General features: G+C 36.5%; 1 protein-coding gene across 1 annotated transcript in view; it reads left to right on the top strand.

Moving 5' to 3' along the window:
• The first annotated feature begins 7,920 nt into the window (after nucleotides 1–7,920).
• pde6d (phosphodiesterase 6D, cGMP-specific, rod, delta) overlaps nucleotides 7,921–8,008 on the top strand; it is a 7,797-nt gene continuing 7,709 nt past the window's right edge. Inside the window, exon 1 of the mRNA XM_053636034.1 lies at nucleotides 7,921–8,008. This exon is cut by the window's right edge and continues 454 nt beyond it. The gene's annotated coding sequence lies outside the window, so the exon portion shown is untranslated.

Below are 8,008 nucleotides of genomic sequence, written 5' to 3'. Positions count from 1 at the left end.
TGATCCAACCATCTGGGCCCAGCCGTCTGGTCCATCAAGAGTCACTCTCATTTCATCGGTCCATGAAAACTTTGTGAAAATTAGTCTTTGTGTATTTCATGGCCCAATCTTTGATGAGAACCTGACACGTTGTACTTCTTGAGACTCCAGGTAGGTTGCAGTTCTGGGAAATGGTGGCACTGGAAGCTAAAGGGTTCCTGGTGGTTTCATGTTTAATTCTTCACAGGTCTTTTGCTGATAATTTTCACCTTTTCTTCTCAACGTGTTTTTTGCGACGCTGCTGACTATTATTAACAAATTGGTTGATTGTCCGATGGTCACATTTGAATAGTTTGGAAAATTTTTGAATACTGCATACTTCTGATAAGCATTTTGTAATTTTTGACTTTTCAGTGTCAGTTAAGTCACTTTTTTGGCCCATTTTTACCTGTAGTAAAAATCTGCCTAATAATTTATGCATGTCTGAATTTAAGGTGCTTGCCTCTTTAAGCCACACCTTCTCTCATCAACAATTACACATCACCTGAAAATGATTATACTCAGTAATTATTAAGATTGATGTGGTTTGGAACTGAAAACAAGTGCTTGGAAAAAATATATTGTATGATCAGAATATCGGCTTGCCTAATAATTATGCATACAGTATATTGCTGTCTTTTATTTTTAAGGGCTATGTTTCTTATTAGCCATAACCCAGTCCAAAAGAAGGAACTATACTCTATTGTGACATACAGTATAATCAAAATCTTTTAGATTTAAATTTCACATAGTTTAATTGTTGAGGTTATTGACGGCTGTGGCTCAGGTGGTAGAGTGGGTTATCCACTAATCGTAGGGTTGGCGGTTCGATTCCCGGCCCACATGACTCCACGTACCGAAGTGTCTTTGGGCAAAACTCTGAACCCCAAGTTGCTCCCGATGGCAAGTTAGTGCCTTGCATGGCAGCTCTGCTACCATTGGTGTGTGAGTGTGTGTGTGAATGGGTGAATGAGACACAGTGTAATGTGCTTTGGATAAAAGCGCTATATAAGTGCGCCATTTACCATTTACTGAAATACAATACTTGTTTTTTTTTGTTGTTTTGTTTTTGTTGTTTTGTTTTTGTTGTTGTCCCAAACAGACTCTGAAGTTCAGAGAAGATCTCAGAGATCTGGATATATACAGTATGTGTCCAGTTTATTGGGTAGCCTTGGCCATTTTATCAGGAGTCACTTTATATGTATAACAAATCTATAGCCTGTTTACTCAGAGCAATGATTTACTTCAAGCTGTAACTGATAGTAAATTCATGATGGTTTGTAGGTTATAGAAATAGTTGATCTCTTTAATAATGTTTTCACTTGTGCAGATTTTCATTGTGAGTGTTTAATAAAGCTGATTAACCGTTACAGGGAGGAAAACAACTGTCATTCATATGTTATTGTAGTAAGATTTAGTCAGATGTAAGTGTGGGGTTCTCTTCCTTTTCCAAAAATCAAAACCAAGGAACAAATTTAAGGGTCAAGGCGAAGCCAGAGAAAGTTAAAAAAAAAATCATTTCAGGTCAAAAACAGAAACCATATTAAGATCTTGAACAAGAAAAGGTAGGCACTAGGTGTGTCCAGGTTTATCCACAAATAGCAATCATCACTGCAGGAGCACACCTGACACAATGCATTAGCTGTTTGAAAACAAAGACTGGAAAATCACATTGAACTTGGTTGATTCTGAGTCGGAACACTGACCCTTTATGGACACATTACACACCTACACCAGGAGAACAATGCACTAGGACCCTAGGAACAAAGTGTTCAGCCAGACACAGGCAAAACATCACATAGAAACAGTGAGTGATTAGAAATGAGACTAATTACAATTAAATAGATGAGGCAAGCTAGGCACAGGTGTGAATAATGGCCAAGAGGAATCATGGGAAGGGGCTGGAGAAAACAGAAAATAAGCAGGAAGGGACTATGGCAGTTTTTGTAATTGTTAATAACTGAACGTGCTAATCAGTGTAAACAGATTGCACGGTATCGATAATGAAGTTTTGGTGAGGCTATAAAAAACTAATTCCAAATTTCCAAACCTAACAGAGAGTCCAGATGTTTATTCTCTCGCAGATACCAGCCAAACCATCAAGAACACTGAATTCATTTGAGCTGTTTTGCGAGCTAGGCAGCAAAAACGTTGACTGTCTGTGGTGAGCCCAAAGATCATTTAGAAAATAGAAATTCACTTTAGAAATTTAAAAACAATAAAACAAATCTGATGTAAACAAATGCCATTTTAAGCCCTTTAAGCTTAGTAGTTCCACTGCCTTTTCCAGTAATTATGTTTTGCAGGCTGTTCAACTCCACCACAGGCATCCATTCTCTCTTTTTCAGGCTATAGCTGTAGTTAGTGTTCCTCGTCTTTGCTGCTCGATAACTCCAGGTAACGAGCTGTTTAATAGAGCCGTCACAGTCTGCTAATCTTCCAGCTGCAACACCCTGTTTTAATGATCTTTACTTAATTTCCCACTTTCTTATTGCTCTTGTTTAGCTATGGCATGGCATTTTTGTCTCTCTCTCTCTCTCTCTCTCTCACACACACACACACACACACACACACACACACACACACACACATATACACACACACAGTACATTACCTGTGCAGCTCCATTTCCGAATAACATTAGAGGCAATTTTTGAATCCTCTCTGCTAGGTACAGAAAGATTTCAGCGATCTTTGGGTAATTACGTCTCTGTAAAAGTGACACAAATAGATACCTGAAATTGTGTGCAGAAGTAAGAAACTTTTGCAGACTTGGTATAGACTAGGTAGGCTAAAATACACATTTAACTTTTAATAGAGGCCACAGAGTGAAGTGAGTGCAGAAAGCATAGTTGATGAGACACAGCAGCAGTTAAAGCCCTTGTCCCTACCCTGAGCATCCAAATAGATTATACTGTACATGAGGAAATGATGAGGAGATTTTAAAAACCTCAGAAAACCTTCTGTAGAGGCAAACTTTGTTAAAGCCCTGCATTTATTGCATTTTCTAAAACTGTGGCCTGAAGCAAAACAGCTAACTAGATAGTCAATATAGTTTTGTTAATTTTTATTTATTTATTTATTTATTTATTTATTTATTACTTTTGTTTCCTGATTCTTTTATGCTTTTTTGTTGTATGAATATATTTATACATATATAGTAATTCTAAAGAAATGATCACTGCACTGGCCACTTTTGTAGTATTGCTCAAGGGCCAAACACTGGCTCTATAGCTGTCCTTGAATTTACAGAAAAATGCTGCCCCCAAACTGCTAAATTAAAGATGGTTTAAGATATTACTTGGCCTAAAAGCTTCATAATGTTTATAACACTATGACAGAAACTGTAGAGACATAATAAAATCATATTACATTTGTCTCAGGCATAATGCAATATTGGCACTTTTCCACTGCACGGTATGGCTCGACTCTGCGTCCTCTCTGGCTAATGTGGACACAATGAAACAATGGATGCTAAGCTGCAATTTGTCCAATAAATAATGAAAGACATAGATAGATTGTATAGTATAATGACCGTTTGTTCTTCAGTGCACAAAATACACTAAAACATAAGCCTGCTATAATTATTACATTTTTAAACTATCCTCACATAGTGCTTGCTGATTACTTTATATGGAGATAAAAAAAAAATAGCTGTGTAGGAAACTCAGCAGGGGTTTGTAGTAATTCGTCTCTAATAGTTTCTAATTTCTAATAGTTCTAATTTCATCTTTCTCACATGTAAAGACTAAGAATAGATAAGGTTTATGCCTTGCATGGTAGCTCTGCTGCCATTGGTGTGTGTGTGAATGGGTGAATGACAAACAGTGTAAAGCATTTTGGAGAACCGCTAAGGTTAAAAACCGCTATATAAGTGCAGACCATTTACCATTTTTTTCTTAATTCTTTCATTTTTTTGGCATGAAATTGTTGGATCAATGTTTTCATGCATAGTTTTTTAATAGAACTTGCAATGGATATGGCTGACAAAATTGAGACACTGAAATGGTATAAATATAGGATATGCAAAAATCACTGTTCATGCACAAGCTGTACAATAATGCACAATAATCTCCACACAGAGTTGAATACAAGATGCTTTATGGAGTAATTACCAAGACTCACTGTATTTCTGTGTACTGTATTCTGCATTGTTTAATACGACTGACAAAGTGAGATCCATTGAGCTGTTGTTCTGTTTTCAACACATCGATTAGTAAAGTTTTCATTATCCAGAAATGCATTTATATCTTTGATTTGACGGTGCATTTATTCTATCAGAAAATAAACTGATCAGGTTTATAAGAAGCAGCAAGCATTTGTCTGTCAAATATACATTATAGTATAGCAAAATTTTTGTCTTTACATATCCCAGACTGTTGGAGAATGAACCCCCAATTTGCTGATCAGTAAACCAGAGTAAACCAGAGCCCTTGCATTACACATAAGATTTACAATAATACTTAATGTATTATAACCTAAAATGCTTGGTATCTCACGAATAGTATGGGATTAGAAGAATAATCTCTATATTCAGTGGTGGATTGGCAGTTAAGGCTCTGGGTTACTGACTGGAAGGTCGGGAGTTCAAGCCCCAGCACTGCCAATCTGCCACTGTTGGGCCCTTGAGCAAGGCCCTTAACCCTCTCTGCTACAGGGATGCTGTATCATGGCTGACCCTGCGCTCTGACCCCACATTCCTAACATGCTGGGTTATGCGAAGAAAATAATTTCACCATGCTATGTGTATATGTAATAAATAAAAACTCATTATCATTATCATTATCATATTCAAGACTAGGAGACTAACCAGTACTTAGTCAAGGTTCATACACTGATATAAATCTGACAGCCTGACTTCTTCCACCTCATGTTATCAGGTTGTACAGATGGATTATTATTATTTATAATAAAATGTTACAGCACTGCTATTACATTACTAAAATCGCTACTATAAAGTCATGGTGTCCCAGTTTTCTATCAGACTCACTGAACAAGTCACACAGATTTGCCCCTATACACCCCCCAGCTGTGACCATGTGTTTTGCCTGAATATGAATGTTTTGCCAAGCCCAGAATACAGAGTCTGACCAGCCTGGTTTATGCTAAATTATGCTCCTAATTTAAATGTGCAACCTATTGACATTGACATTGACTTTTGGATTACGCATACCCCCCCATAAAGCTAATTACGAATAATAATGATAACCTATGAACACAGCAGTGATCCTACGTCAACTCTTACCACACCTTGTTGAAAATGTAAGGGCTTGATGAGAAAAGTGTAAAGTAGTCTTTCTTCCCTTGTAACCTAGCACCCTTCTGTGGACATACAGCATAATTACAGGTCACGATAACATCTACTGTAAGGAATTTATGTCTACAGTAAAATACTGTGATCAAATCATTGTAATAAATTGTGTGTTTTATAGTTTAATGCTGTAGCCCACAGTATCAAAGGACTTTACTGTAACACTACAGTAAAACATACAGTGTCATTAACTTTACTGTGAAACTAGTCATCAAAAACATATACCTGAAACAGCAAAGGAACCTCTTCTGGCTGTGTTTTACATTTTTCAGATCACCCTAGGTTGCTAGCTAGCCTGATAAATTACCAATATTACTTTCTTTACTCTCTTTTTTTCCCTGTGGTATTCAAGTCTGTAACCCAATTGTTTTCCCATTGGTTTTCTAATTGCTCATTTTAGCAACTGCTTATAATGTAATGTTTCATTAGCAGTCGTTTATATTGTGTAACGTAGCTGTTAGCAAGTTCTTATTGTACAATGCGAAAGACTGTCTTAGACATCGATAGCATCTTCCTAAATATCAGTTATAAAAGGTTGTCTTGAGTGTAAGTGGTGGTATGAATAAATTTAGGTGTCTGACACCCTATTTAAAGTTCCTCCTGTTCTTTGATAAACACCAAAATAGCCATTAGTTGTGTCTCAGAGGTCCAAATCACAGACTGAAACATTTGTGCTTAAAGAGCTTTTAAAGGCCTTGACAGGCACAAAGTGCTTTTAAGTTTGTACTGTCTAAACAGCAAGTACTTTTTTGCTGTACATGAACAGCTTGGGTAGAAGTAATAATAATAATAATAATAATAATAATAATAATAATAATACCCAACAACTTATATTATTATCACAATAGCACATCCAAACATGATGCATACTTTTGTGTAATTAAATCTCCAAGCTATTTTTATACTGAGAATTACTCGTAGGATTTAAGAATTCAGGTTCAGAAAGAATGGAATGGCTCAACTTTTAAGCTTATTTATCCATATTCACATATTATCATTTGTTATTACTTTGTTTAAAAATATTACTTTGTTCATGTAGTACTGCCCTTCAGAAGCTACATAAGATATTAACATGTTTGACAGAAGATGAAATAATAACAATTTACACCATTCATCCTGTTCAAAAGTTTACATCCCCTGACTTTTAATGTATTGGTGTTGCCTTCTTGAGCATCAGTGAATGTTTACACCTTTTGTAATAGTTTTGTTTGAGTCTCTCAATTGTCCTAAGTGTGAAAAGACAGATCTCAACATCATATAGCCGCTGTTGGAAAAGGATCAAATATGCAGAAGAAGCTGGAAAAGCAAAGAATGTGCAGGACCTGGAGGATTTTTCTGAAGAACAGTGGGCAGTTTAACTGCTCAGGACAAACAAGGGACTCATGAACAACTATCACAAAACGTAAACACAGCTGTTGACCACCCAGGTAACGACACATAGTGTTAAGAACTAAGGGTATGTCAATTTTGAACTAGTTCATTTGTGCAAATTCAGTTATTATTTTGTCTTGTGACCTATCGGTAAACATTTGTTATGTGAAATAGCTTCTTCAGGACAGAACTAAACAAACAAACAAACAAAAAAAGCAATTTTAATGATCGCTCTTATTTATTTAATTATTAAACATTTTGCAGATTCTGCAAGTGGTATGTAAATTTATGAGCACAACTGCATATATGAATAACATTGATTATGTTGTTACAGTGGCACTTGTCAAGGAGTGGGATATATTAAGCAGCAAGTGAACAGTCAGTTCTTGAACTTGATTAACTTTTTCAGCCGATGTTACTTTAACATGTACCACCTACCTAAACATTTGCAGTTGCAGACCAAGTACACCCCTTCATCGCAACAGTATTCTCTGATGGCAGTGGCCTCTTTCTGAGGATAATGCGCCCTGTCACACTGCAAAAATTGTTCAGGAATGGTTTGAGGAACATGACAAAGAGTTCGAGGTGTTGACTTGACTTGGGCCCATGGAGGCCCCACCTTGCAACTTACAGGACTTAAAGGATCTGCTGCTTGGTGCCAGATACCACAGCACACCCCCAGAGGTCTTGTGGAGTCCATGCCTTGACAGGTCAGAGCTGTTTTGGTGGCACAAGGGGGACCTACACAATATTAGCCAAATGTGCAAATGACAAGTGTACAAGACCACAGCAGACACACACACACCATACTGTAGCTTGTATACTATATTCTTGTCCTAAAACTATATGCTTGTCTTATAGGTCATTCATTCATATATGCAAAAATGCCAGGGAAACAGCTAATGTATATGATGCAAAAAATTTATTATTTACCACCACAGGATCACACATGAACAGATATTATTTTGTAGGTGGTTTATTCTCAGTGACATGGTAGTGTGTGGAATCGGTATGAGTGTATCAGGTGTAGCAATGTTGTTAGTGTTTTAAAATATTGTCATTAAAATATTGGCTATTTTATTACACACTCCTACATTGTTAGTACAATTTATTTATATGTGTACACCTAGACACTATAGCTCACATTCTTTACAATCTGTGATCATAATCTAGCTCATAATCAGTGATCAATTTCTGATGACAAAAACACTGTGAGATGGATACACATAACTATTTTTAATTAAATAAGTGTCTTCACAAGAGCCATAAGATTTACTAGCAATAGTCTAGGTGTAGGATGGTGGAACT

Source organism: Ictalurus furcatus, chromosome 11 (assembly GCF_023375685.1).
Source record: "Ictalurus furcatus strain D&B chromosome 11, Billie_1.0, whole genome shotgun sequence".
NCBI lineage: Eukaryota > Metazoa > Chordata > Actinopteri > Siluriformes > Ictaluridae > Ictalurus > Ictalurus furcatus.
Note: the sequence above shows the minus strand (reverse complement) of the source record. Positions and strands in the feature narration are given on the sequence as shown.